Raw genomic sequence first — 13,381 nt, forward strand, 5'->3', positions numbered from 1 at the left:
TATACAGCATGAGCCCCACACAGCCTCCCCATATACACTGCATGAGCCCCACACAGCCTCCCCATATACAGCATGAGACCAGCCTCTCATCTCCTCTCCTCAGCAGCCTCCCCTCTCATCACCAGCCTCTCATATCCTCCCCTTAGCAGCCTCCCCTCTCCTCACTCACATCAGCAGCCTCTCATCTCCTCACCAGCCTCTCATCTCCTCTCCTCAGCAGCCTCCCCTCACCAGCCTCTCCTCTCCTCATCAGCCTCTCATCTCCTCTCCAGCCTCTCATCTCCTTTCCAGCCTCTCCTTTCCAGATCTCCTTTCCAGCCTCTCCTTTCCAGATCTCCTTTCCAGCCTCTCCTTTCCAGATCTCCTTTCCAGCCTCTCCTCTTCTTTCCAGATCTCCTTTCCAGCCTCTCATCTCCTCTCCTTTCCAGATCTCCTTTCCAGCCTCTCATCTCCTCTCCAGATCTCCTTTCCAGCCTCTCATCTCCTCTCCTTTCCAGATCCCCTCTCCAGCCTCTCATCTCCTCTCCTTTCCAGATCTCCTCTCCAGCCTCTCATCTCTCCAGCCTCTCATCTCCTCTCCAGATCTCCTCTCCAGCCTCTCCTCTCCAGATCTCCTCTCCAGCCTCTCCTCTCCAGATCTCCTCTCCAGCCTCTCATCTCCTCTCCTCTCCAGATCTCCTCTCCAGCCTCTCATCTCCTCTCCAGATCTCCTTTCCAGCCTCTCCTCTCCAGATCTCCTTTCCAGCCTCTCCTCTCCAGATCTCCTTTCCAGCCTCTCCTCTCCAGATCTCCTTTCCAGCCTCTCCTCTCCAGATCTCCTTTCCAGCCTCTCCTCTCCAGATCTCCTTTCCAGCCTCTCATCTCCTCTCCTCTCCAGATCCTTTCCAGCCTCTCCTCTCCAGATCTCCTTTCCAGCCTCTCATCTCCTCTCCAGATCCTTTCCAGCCTCTCCTCTCCAGATCTCCCTTCCAGCCTCTCATCTCCTCTCCAGATCTCCTTTCCAGCCTCTCCTCTCCTCTCCAGATCTCCTTTCCAGCCTCTCATCTCCTCTCCTGATCTCCTTTCTGGCCTCTCATCTCCTCTCCTCTCCAGATCTCCTTTCCAGCCTCTCATCTCCTTTCCAGTCATCCATCTCCTCCCCTTAGCAGCCTCCCCTCTCCTCTCTCACATCAGCAGACTCCCGTCTCCTCTCTCACATCAGCAGACTCCCGTCTCCTCTCTCACCTCACTCCTCTCTGCAGCTTCCTCTGAGTCCTCACACACTGCCCGCCTCCTCTCCCTGCTCACCGCCGACTTCAGTATCTTCTCCCACAAACATGACCTGCTTCTCTGCAGTCTGCTCCAGTGCTCCTACATTAAGAAGAGCGCGCAGCGTGTCACATGACCGGCGTCAGGACCATGATGCACTTGGGCCTGCTGCTGCTGCTGCTTAAAGATACAGCACCCATTTCTGCCCCATACAGTAGTCAGGGCAGCAATTCCCTGATGGCGGCCCTGCGCCCAAGACTCCCTCCCCCCGCAGCTACCGGGACTGAGGTGGGTGGGCGGGGCGACCCCGAACTTTAAAAAAAAAAAAAAAAAAAAATTTTTTTTTAAACTTGCTCAGGTGCCGCCCCCTGCATTGTCCCCGCCCTAGGCACGTGCCCTCAAGTGCCTAGTGGCAAATATGGCCCTGCATCTCTGCCTTCCCAATTGCTGTATATACAGTTCTAAAACAATGGCTAACGGCTCTTCCTCATCTGTAACAAATGGTCCTGTGATTGCTGAGTGTAGGGAGTGAGCAGGAGCTGCCGGTCCTAGGAGACCCAGTCCGCTCTGCTATGCAGCCTGGAGGCTATAACTGAGGTTATACTGCCAGCCCCTAAGTATTTAGATGTTTAAATGCCCCACAAAAGTCTAATGTTGGGGAGGGGATGGGACAATATGTGTAATAAATGAAAATAAAATAGAAAAAGCAGGAAATGAAGAAAAAAATACAAAAAACATTTTTTTAGGGTCTTCACATTAGTAGTGATTTTAGGGGGACTGTATGACAGAAAATACCCATTGTAAAAATCGCACCCCTCAAAATCACATTCAAGAAGTTTATTAACCCTTCAGGTGGTTCACATGAATTAAAGCAATGTGGAAGTAAAAATGAACAATTCACTTTTTTCACAAAAACTTTACTTTAGTCCCCAATTTTTTATTTTCACAAGGGTAGCAGGAGAAAATGGACGCCAAAATTTGTTACGCAATTTCTTCTGAGTATGATGATAACCCATATGTGGGGGGAAACTACGGTTTGTGAGCCTGGCATGACTCGGAATGGAAGGAGCGCCATTTGACTTTTTGAACGCAAAAACGTCTGGAATCGATAGTGGATGCCATGTACTTTTCCAGAGCACCTGATGTGGCTAAACAGTGGAAACCTCCCACAAGTGACCCCATTTTTGGAACTAGGCCCCTCATGGTACTTATCTAGATCCATGGTGAGCATCTTGAACCCCCAGGTGCTTCACAGAGGTTTAAAATGTTGAGCCGAGAAAATTAAAAATCATATTCTTCATGTTGTTTTAACCCCAAATTTTGCATTTTCATAAGGATAACAGGAGAAATAGAACCATATTTGTTGTGCAATTTCTCAGGAGTACGCCGATATCTCATATGTGTTAGAAAACTACTGCTTGGGTGCACGGCAGGGCTCGGAAGGGAAAGAGCGCCATTTGACTTTTTCAACACTAAATTGGCTACAATTGAGATTGGACGTCATGTCGTGTTTGGAGAGCTCCGATGTGCCTAAACTGTGGAAACCCCCCACAAGTTACCCCATTTTGGAAACTAGATCCTTCAAGGAATGTATATAGATGTTTGGTGAGCACTTTGAAACTCCCAGGTGCTTTAGGTTATAACGCTGAACCGTGAAAAAAAAATCACATTTTCCCCACAAAAATTTTATTTTGGCCCCATGTTTTGCATTTTCATAAGGGTAACAGGAGAAATTGCACCATACAATTTGTTATGCAATTGCTCCTGAGTACGCTGATACTCCATATGTCAGAGAATACTACTTTTGAGGCACAGTGCAAAGCTCAGAAGGGAAGAGGCGCCATACTATAGTGCAGATTTTGCTGTTATGGTTTGCAGGTCCCATGACCCACTGGGAGAACTCCTGAGGTGCCAGAACAGCAGAAACCCCCCCCCATAAGTTACCCTATTTTATGAACTACACCTCTCAATGGATTCATGTAGGGGTGCAGTGATCATATTGACTACACGGGTGTGTCACAGAATTTTATACCATTGGGCAGTGAAGAAAAAAATTGAATTTTTACAACAAAAATGTTGATTTAGCCTCAGATTTTACATCTTCATGGGGAAATGTGTAAAAAAATGTCCCACAATTTCTACTGAACATGGCAATACCTTATATGTGGCTGTACAGTACTGCTTAGCCCTTCAGGAGAGATGCGGGAAGGACAAAGCGTATTTGCCTCCTGGTGCTCAGATTTTTCTAGAATAGCTTGCGAACTCCATATAGAGAGCAACCAAGTGCAAGAAGAGCAGAATCCCCCTCAAGTGACCCCATTTTGGAAATTATACCCCTTTGGCATTTTATCTGCAGATGTAGTGATGATTTGACTTCATGGGTATTTTCCAGAAATGAACAGTTGTGGATGTTGCCGATTGAAATCTGAAAATTTGCTTTTGTGGTGCCCAGTGCGTTGTAGTGTCCAGCACGTTGTAGTCACCAGTACATTATGTCTAGCCCGTGCTTTTGGAGACACACACCTGTAAATTAGGTGGGCTCTCATCAATACAGAAATCCTAAACATGATCGGAGGGGGCATTTGGATTTGAGAGCGGAGAATTTGCAGAATTTCTTTTGACGGGTGAGGGGCCATTTAGCTTTTCCAGAGCCTTTGTGCTACTAGTAACATAGAAGCCCCCTATATTTCTGATAACAGATGATGGACCTGAGTGGGGACTTGCTTTTTTGTGGCTTGAGTTTAACCTTTGTCCGGCTGAGTAGGTACAATTGTAACTATTCCGTTTTAAAATTGCAATAACTTTTTTTTTTGAAAAGCCGTAGAGGGCTGAAATTTCATGACATCACTGAAGTTTTGGTCCAGAATATATTGGCCAAATTTCAATAAAATATCTCCACCCCCTTCCGAGATAAGGGGTTGAGATATTTTTACAAAATTATGCAGCCTGACGAAGGTTAAGCTTTTATTGTGAAGATTTTAGATAACATTTTGGATCACATTTATCCTGTGCTCTACTGTACACTGAGCAGTTACATCGGGGTTTCCATCTAAATCTCTCGGTGACGTGATTCATATGAAACCTTGCGAGATCCATTAACAATAATGAGGCAGCAGAGTTACTCTGGACTTGGACTGGACTCTGTTCAGCGTTGTTCCTTTCAATAGTGCACAAAACTGGGGCTGAAGGCACTTTTATGCACACCTAAAAAGATGGACACCGCTGGAACACAGGTCCTATGGCATCCACAGTGCCTCTCTCTACCTCATTATAGGGAATCTTCTGCTGGGGATTCTGTCTGAATAACGTATTTCAAAGATTTACACAGAAACCCTGGTGTAAGCGCTCAGCGTAGAGCGCAGGATAAATGTGGCTTGGTGACCCATGGGTCGTCATGACTGAAGAGAGCTACCTGCCTCCTAAATTTTGCGATCGCTCTTGATCGCAGCAATTAGTGGGTTAAACATCCAGGAGCGGTGCTAGCACAGTCCCTGACTGCGACACCATTAGCTCGGCCATTAGCCGCACTGAGTTGCTGCTGTGATCATGCTGGAGTTGCTGATATTTTAGCATCTCCTGTGTAATCATGCTGTGATTGGTCAGTCTATTGTGCGCATGTCCAAAGCACGTGCGTTCCAGCCTGGAATGCAAGCCCAATAACGGGAGACCGTGCGTTGTAGCCCGGAACGCAAACCGGATAGAGCGCTCCAGAATGGGGCGCAGGTAAGTCTGGGGAGCCAAAGTAATGGCAGTTTCATAATGAATCCCTATATATTAACAGGTCCCTCCGATAGGTTGGTGTTAAAGAAAATACGATTGTTGCTCATTCAGCCCCTTACGGGCCAATGAGTCCATGCGAAAAATCCACTCATATTCTTTTTGGAGAAGATTTTAGTCAAAGTCCCTCCTCTAGGGTTAGTTAAATCCACCTCTATGGCACAGAACGTGATATCCTTCAAATCACCATGATGGAATTCGTTAACGTCTCCCCAGCGGAGTGTCCCGCTTGTGCCTTACATCCTCTGTGTTCACCAACCCTCCTGAGCTTTCTTCAGTTTTATCTTTGTAATCCATAGGGCATGTACAGGTGGCCATGCATACGAGGCCTGTGGTCTTGCAGTTGGAGAAATCCCTGATAGAATTCGTCTGCAGGAAGGATTATTTATTTTGTGTTCAGGGCTGGAACACATGGTCTCCCATTATTGGGCTGGAACACACGTACTTTGGACATGCGCACAACAGTGTCGGTTCACAGTGACGCACTTCTGTCTACTATCAGCGCACCAGGCTGGAGAGCTTTATCTGGCTTGTGTTCTGGGCTGAAACACATGGTCTCCCATTATTGGGCTGGAACGCACGAACTTCGGTCATGCACACAACAGCGCTGGTTCACGTTGACGCACTTCTGTCTACTATCTGCACACCGGGCTGGAGAGCTTTATCTGGCTTGTAACACATGGTCTCCCATTATTGGGCTGGAACGCACGTACTTCGGACATGCACACAACAGCGCTGGTTCACGGTGACGCACTTCTGTCTACTATCTGCACACCGGGCTGAAACACATGGTCTCCCATTATTGGGCTGGAACGCACGTACTTCGGACATGCGCACAACAGCGCCGGCTCACGGTGACGCGTTTCCGTCTACTATCTGCACACCAGACTGGAGAGCATTATCTGGCTCGTGTTATGGGCTGGAGGGCACAATCTTCCATAATCGGGATGGCGTTCCAGGCTGGAGGGCACAGACTCCGGACATGTGTAAAGGAGCGCCAGTTTGCGGACACATCTCCGGACTCAGACACCCGGAAGTGCATTTGCGCTCCAGCGACCAGCACATATCGGTACACAGAATCATCGCTAACAGGTACTGGTCTATGTGTAGGTGAAATTTTCTGCAGACATAATTCTTTTATAGGAATCAACCCCTTTTCATCTACAAACCTCATGTCCAAATGTTGGGGGAGTGGTAACCTTTGATATCCTATGTATAAGAGAGGGCAGCAATTTACACCGTGCGGAATCAATCTATCGCACCTCCTGATGATCCCTTGTGGCAAAACGCATTGAGGTTATGATGAATCTACATGGATGAGTCCCCTTCATGCTTCCTAAATTTTCTCTACACAGTGTTAAGGTTGCACACATGATGTTTATTGCAGGAGGACTGAGGTCACAAGATGCCATTACCTGCGAATATCCAGATGAGATCTTGATTTTGTTGTCATACCCTGTGCCTTAATATACACTGCTTATAGGACAGTTAGGGACAGCCACCGAGGAGCAGGGGCACCATTTGCCTATATATAGGGTGCCAACGTCTGCTGGTAGGCAGGCAAGAGCTTAGGCATTATATCTGTAGGACAACCTATTCTGCACGTTTTTTGTCTTTCTGATGTCTTGTTGTTAGTGTTTTTAATTTTTACATTTGTATATATATATATATACAGTATATATATATATATATAAATATATATATATATATTAGCCACTGTTATACACCACCCGTAGATTCCAAGATAGTTACTATATTTTGATCCATCAAGTATTACCTACTTTTGAGGTCCTTTTTTATGTAATATAACACATCCAAAAACAGTTGAAACATTTTCCTTGGCTACATTTCTCAGCCATACACTATTCCATAGTGCGGAGTGAATTTCTATGATCTCTAAAACTGCTAAAAAGCTTTTTAAAAATTTGTAGGCTTCAATTCCCCAGACATACAATGTTACGTGATCATTTCTGTGAGGTCTAAAAGTGATCAAAAGCTTTTAGAATTTCTAGTGCAGTAATGCAATTCCATTTTCATACATTTCATGTTTGCATGCTATAGCGCTACAGAGTGAAGCTTTATTTGGTGGTTATACATGGAGATGGCTACTATTAGTAAGCACCTGTACACACCTGAAGTAATGAGAAAATTTAGCCCATAAATTGGTCAATTCATAGGTTTCCAGCAATGAGAATCACCTTATTGTGGCTGCCGGGTACACATGAATTGGATAATTCATGTGTGCCCAGCAGCTACGATAAGGCAATTCTCGTTGCTGGGAACCTACCTAACGTGAATCCTCTCTTAGACTGAAGTCTACATTTATGTGTGTGGATAGGATCCTGTGGTAATTAAATACACCTGAGGCTGATGTGTGCAGTGCTCAGGCCGGCGTCACACTCAGCGTAAGACAATAAAGAACGTATTATACGTCCGTAATACGGAGAAATGTTCCCAAAATAGTGATCCGTAGGCAGGGTGTGTCAGCGTATTTTGCGCATGGCATCCTCCGTATGTAATCCGTATGACATCCGTACTGCGATATTTTCTCACAGGCTTGCAAAACCGACATCTAATGGATTTATGTGCTCAAATGTTCGTTAAAACATATATACAGTATATATATATATATATATATATATATATATATATGTCATTGAGACACATATATATATATTCTGTATTTAGATTTAATTCAGCGCGATATATGTGAAAAGCCGGTAATTCAATTGCCGGCTTTTCATTTCTCCTGCACAAACCCGACATGATATGAGACATGGTTTACATACAGTAAACCATCTCATATACCCTTTTTTTTGCATATTCCACACTACTAATGTTAGTAGTGTGTATGTGCAAAATTTCGGCGCTGTAGCTGCTAAAATAAAGGGTTAAATCGCAGAAAAAATTGGCGTGGGCTCCCGCGCAATTTTCTCCTCCAGAGTGGTAAAGCCAGTGACTGAGGGCAGATATTAATAGCCAGGAGAGGGTCCATGGTTATTGGCCCCCCTGGCTACAAACATCTGCCCCCAGCCACCCCAGAAAAGGCACATCTGGAAGATGCGCCTATTCTGGCACTTGGCCACTCTCTTCCCACTCCCTGTAGCAGTGGGATATGGGGTAATGAAGGGTAATGTCACCTTGCTATTGTAAGGTAACATTAAGCCAGATTAATAATGGAGAGGCGTCAATTATGACACCTATCCATTATTAATACAATAGTATGAAATGGTTAATAAAACACACACACATTATTAAAAAGTATTTTAACCCCTCTGTGACCTTAGACGTACTATCCCGTCGAGGTGACCTGGGCCTATCTGACCCTTGACGGGATAGTACGTCATAGCCGATCGGCCACGCTCACGGGGGGAGCGCGGCCGGGTGTCAGCTATCGCAGCTGACATCCGGCACTATGTGCCAGGAGCGGTCACGGACCGCCCCCCGGCACATTAACCCCCGGCACACCGCGATCAAACATGATCGCGGTGTGCCGGCGGTACAGGGAAGCATCGCGCAGGGAGGGGGCTCCCTGTGGGCTTCCCTGAGACCCCCGGAGCAACGACATGTGATCGCGTTGCTGCGAGGGTCTCTTACCTCATATCCCTCCAGGCCCCGGATCCAAAATGGCCGCGGGGCTGCATCCGGGTCCTGCAGGGATTACTTCCGGGTGCAGAGCAGGCTGCAGATGAAAGCTGCAGCCTGCACTGCTGGAAGTAAGATCGCCGATTTGACAGAGTGCTGTGCAAGCTGTCAAATCGGCGATCTGTGATGTCCCCTCCTGGGACAAAGTAAAAAAGTTAAAAAAATTTTTTCCATATGTGTAAAAAAAAAAAAGAAAAAAAAAAATCCTAAATAAAGAAAAAAATATATACACTCACCGGCCACTTTATTAGGTACACCTGTCCAACTTCTTGTTAACACTTAATTTCTAATCAGCCAATCACATGGCGGCAACTCAGTGCATTTAGGCATGTAGACATGGTCAAGACAATCTCCTGCAGTTCAAACCGAGCATCAGTATGGGGAAGAAAGGTGATTTGAGTGCCTTTGAACGTGGCATGGTTGTTGGTGCCAGAAGGGCTGGTCTGAGTATTTCAGAAACTGCTGATCTACTGGGATTTTCACGCACAACCATCTCTAGGGTTTACAGAGAATGGTCCGAAAAAGAAAAAAAATCCAGTGAGCGGCAGTTCTGTGGGCGGAAATGCCTTGTTGATGCCAGAGGTCAGAGGAGAATGGGCAGACTGGTTCGAGCTGATAGAAAGGCAACAGTGACTCAAATCGCCACCCGTTACAACCAAGGTAGGCCTAAGAGCATCTCTGAACGCACAGTGCGTCGAACTTTGAGGCAGATGGGCTACAGCAGCAGAAGACCACACCGGGTACCACTCCTTTCAGCTAAGAACAGGAAACTGAGGCTACAATTTGCACAAGCTCATCGAAATTGGACAGTAGAAGATTGGAAAAACGTTGTTTGGTCTGATGAGTCTCGATTTCTGCTGCGACATTCGGATGGTAGGGTCAGAATTTGGCGTAAACAACATGAAAGCATGGATCCATCCTGCCTTGTATGGAGCATCTTTGGGATGTGCAGCCGACAAATCTGCGGCAACTGTGTGATGCCATCATGTCAATATGGACCAAAATCTCTGAGGAATGCTTCCAGCACCTTGTTGAATCTATGCCACGAAGAATTGAGGCAGTTCTGAAGGCAAAAGGGGGTCCAACCCGTTACTAGCATGGTGTACCTAATAAAGTGGCCGGTGAGTGTATATTATTCCCATAAGTACATTTCTTTATCTAAATTAAAAAAAATCAAACAATAAAAGTACACATATTTAGTATTGCCGCGTCCGTAACGACCCCACCTATAAAACTATATCACTAGTTAACCCCTTCAGTGAACACCGTAAAAAAAAAAAAAAAAAAAAGAGGCAAAAAACAACGCTTTATTCTCATACCGCCAAACAAAAAGTGGAATAACACGCGATCAAAAAGACGGATATAAATAACCATGGTACCACTGAAAACGTCATCTTGTCCCGCAAAAAACGAGCCGCCACACAGCATAATCAGCGAAAAAATAAAAAAAAAAGTTATAGTCCTCAGAATAAAGCGATGCCAAAATAATTTTTTCTATAAAATAGTTTATATCGTATAAAAGCGCCAAAACATAAAAAAAATGATATAAATGAGATATCGCTGTAATCGTACTGATCCGAAGAATAAAACTGCTTTATCAATTTTACCAAACGCGGAACGGTATAAACGCCTCCTCCAAAAGAAATTCATGAATAGCTGGTTTTTGGTCATTCTGCCTCACAAAAATCGGAATAAAAAGCGATCAAAAAAATCTCCCGTGCCCGAACATGTTACCAATAAAAACGTCAACTCGTCCCGCAAAAAACAAGACCTCACATGACTCTGTGGACTCAAATATGGAAAAATTATAGCTCTCAAAATGTGGTAACGCAAAAAATACTTTTAGCAATAAAAAGCGTCTTTCAGTGTGTGACGGCTGCCAATCATAAAAATCCGCTAAAAAACCCACTATAAAAGTAAATCAAACCCCCCTTCATCACCCCCCTAGTTAGCGAAAAATAAAAAAATTTAAAAAATGTATTTATTTCCATTTTCCCATTAGGGTTAGGGTTAGGGTTAGAGCTAGGGTTAAGGCTACAGTTAGGGTTGGGGCTAAAGTTAGGGTTAGGGTTGAGGCTAAAGTTAGGGTTAGGATTACATTTACGGTTGGGAATAGGGTTGGGATTAGGGTTAGGGGTGTTTCTGGGTTAGAGGTGTGGTTAGGGTTACCGTTGGGATTAGGGTTAGGGGTGTGTTTGGATTAGGGTTTCAGTTATAATTGGGGGGTTTCCACTGTTTAGGCACATCAGGGGCTCTCCAAACGCGACATGGCTTCCGATCTCAATTCCAGCCAATACTGAGTTGAAAAAGTAAAACAGTGCTCCTTCCCTTCCGAGCTCTCCCGTGCGCCCAAACAGGGGTTTACCCCAACATTTGGGGTATCAGCGTACTCGGAACACATTGGAGAACAACTTTTGGGGTCCAATTTCTCCTGTTACCCTTGGGAAAATACAAAACTGGGGGCTAAAAAATAATTTTTGTGGAAAAAAAAATATTTTTTATTTGCATGGCTCTGCGTTATAAACTGTAGTGAAACACTTGGGGGTTCAAAGCTCTCAAAACACATCTAGATGAGTTCCTTAGGGGGTCTACTTTCCAAAATGGTGTCATTTGTGGGGGGGTTTCTACTGTTTAGGTACATTAGGGGCTCTGCAAACGCAAATCCCAATTTCACCTGTTACCCTTGGGAAAATACAAAACTGGGGGCTAAAAAATAATTTTTTCGGGAAAGTTTTTTTTAATTATTTTCACGGCTCTGCGTTATAAACTGTAGTGAAACACTTGGGGGTTCAAAGTTCTCACAACACAACTAGATAAGTTCCTTGGGGGGTCTAATTACCAATATTAGGTCACTTGTGGGGGTTTCTATTGTTTAGGTACATTAGGGGTTCTGCAAACGCAATGTGACACCTGCAGACCAATCCATCTACGTCTGCATTCCAAATGATGCTCCTTCCCTTCCGAGCTCTGCCATGCGCTCAAACGGTGGTTCCCCCCCACATATCAGGTATCAGCGTACTCAGGACAAATTGGACAACAATATTTAGGGTCCAATTTCTCCTGTTACCCTTGGAAAAATACAAAACTGGGGGCTAAAAAATAATTTTTGTGGAAAAAAAATATTTTTTATTTGCACGTCTCTGCGTTATAAACTGTAGTGAAACACTTGGGGGTTCAAAGCTCTCACAACACATCTAGATGAGTTCCTTAGGGGGTCTACTTTCCAAAATGGTGTCACTTGTGTTTTTTTTTTACTGTTTAGGTACATTAGGGGCTCTGCAAACGCAATGTGATGCCTGCAGACCATTCCATCTAAGTCTGCATTCCAAGTGGCGCTCCATCCCTTCCGAGCCCTCCCATGCGCCCAAACGGTGGTTCCCCCCCACATATGGGGTATCAGCGTACTCAGGACAAATTGGACAACTTTTGGGGTCCAATTTCTCCTGTTACCCTCGGGAAAATACAAAACTGGGGGCTAAAAATAATTTTTGTGGGAAAAGTTTTTATTTTTAAGGCTCTGCATTATAAACTTCTGTGAAGCACTTGGTGGGTCAAAGTGCTCCCCACACCTCTAGATAAGTTCCTTAGGGGGTCTACTTTCCAAAATGGTGTCACTTGTGGGGGGGGGGGGGGTTTAATGTTTAGGCACATCAGTGGCTCTCCAAACGCAACATGGCGTCCCACCTCAATTCCTGTCAATTTTGCAGTGAAAAGTCACACGGCGTTCCTTCCCTTCCGAGCTCTCCCAAGCGCCCAAACAGTGGTTTACCCCCACATATGGGGTATCAGCGTACTCAGAACAAATTGTACAACAACATTTGGGGTCCAATTTCTTCTCTTACCTTTGGGAAAGTAAAAAATTGGGGGCAAAAAGATATTTTTTGTGAAAAAATGATTTTTTATTTTTACGTCTCTGCATTATAAACTTCTGTGAAGCACTTGGTGGGTCAAAGTGCTCACCACACCTCTAGATAAGTTCCTTAGGGGGTCTACTTTCCAAAATGGTGTCACTTGTGGGGGGTTTCAATGTTTAGGCACATCAGGGGCTCTCCAAACGCAACATGGCGTCCCATCTTAATTCCAGTCAATTTTGCATTGAAAAGTCAAATGGCGCTCCTTCGCTTCCGAGCTCTGTCATGCGCCCAAACAGTGGTTTACCCCCACATATGGGGTATCTGCGCACTCAGAAAAAATTGTACAACATCGTTTGGGGTCCATTTTCTCCCGTTACCCTTGGTAAAATAAAACAAATTGGAGCTGAAGTAAATTTTGTGTGAAAAAAAGTTAAATGTTCATTTTTATTTAAACATTCCAAAAATTCCTGTGAAACACCTGAAGGGTTAATAAACTTCTTGAAAGTGGTTTTGAGTACCTTGAGGGGTGCAGTTTTTAGAATTGTGTCACACTTGGGTATTTTCTATCATATAGACCCCTCAAAATGACTTCAAATGAGATGTGGTCCCTAATAAAAAATGGTGTTGTAAAAATGAGAAATTGCTGGTCAACTTTTAACCCTTATAACTCCCTAACAAAAAAAAATTTTGGTTCCAAAATTATGCTGATGTAAGGTAGACATGTGGAAAATGTTACTTATTAAGTATTTTGTGTGACATATCACTGTGATTTAATTGCATAAAAATTCAAAGTTGGAAAATTGCGAAATTTTCTAAATTTTCGCCACATTTCCGTTTTTTTTTCACAAATAAGCGCA

This window comes from Ranitomeya variabilis, chromosome 1 (assembly GCF_051348905.1).
Source record: "Ranitomeya variabilis isolate aRanVar5 chromosome 1, aRanVar5.hap1, whole genome shotgun sequence".
Taxonomy (NCBI): domain Eukaryota; kingdom Metazoa; phylum Chordata; class Amphibia; order Anura; family Dendrobatidae; genus Ranitomeya; species Ranitomeya variabilis.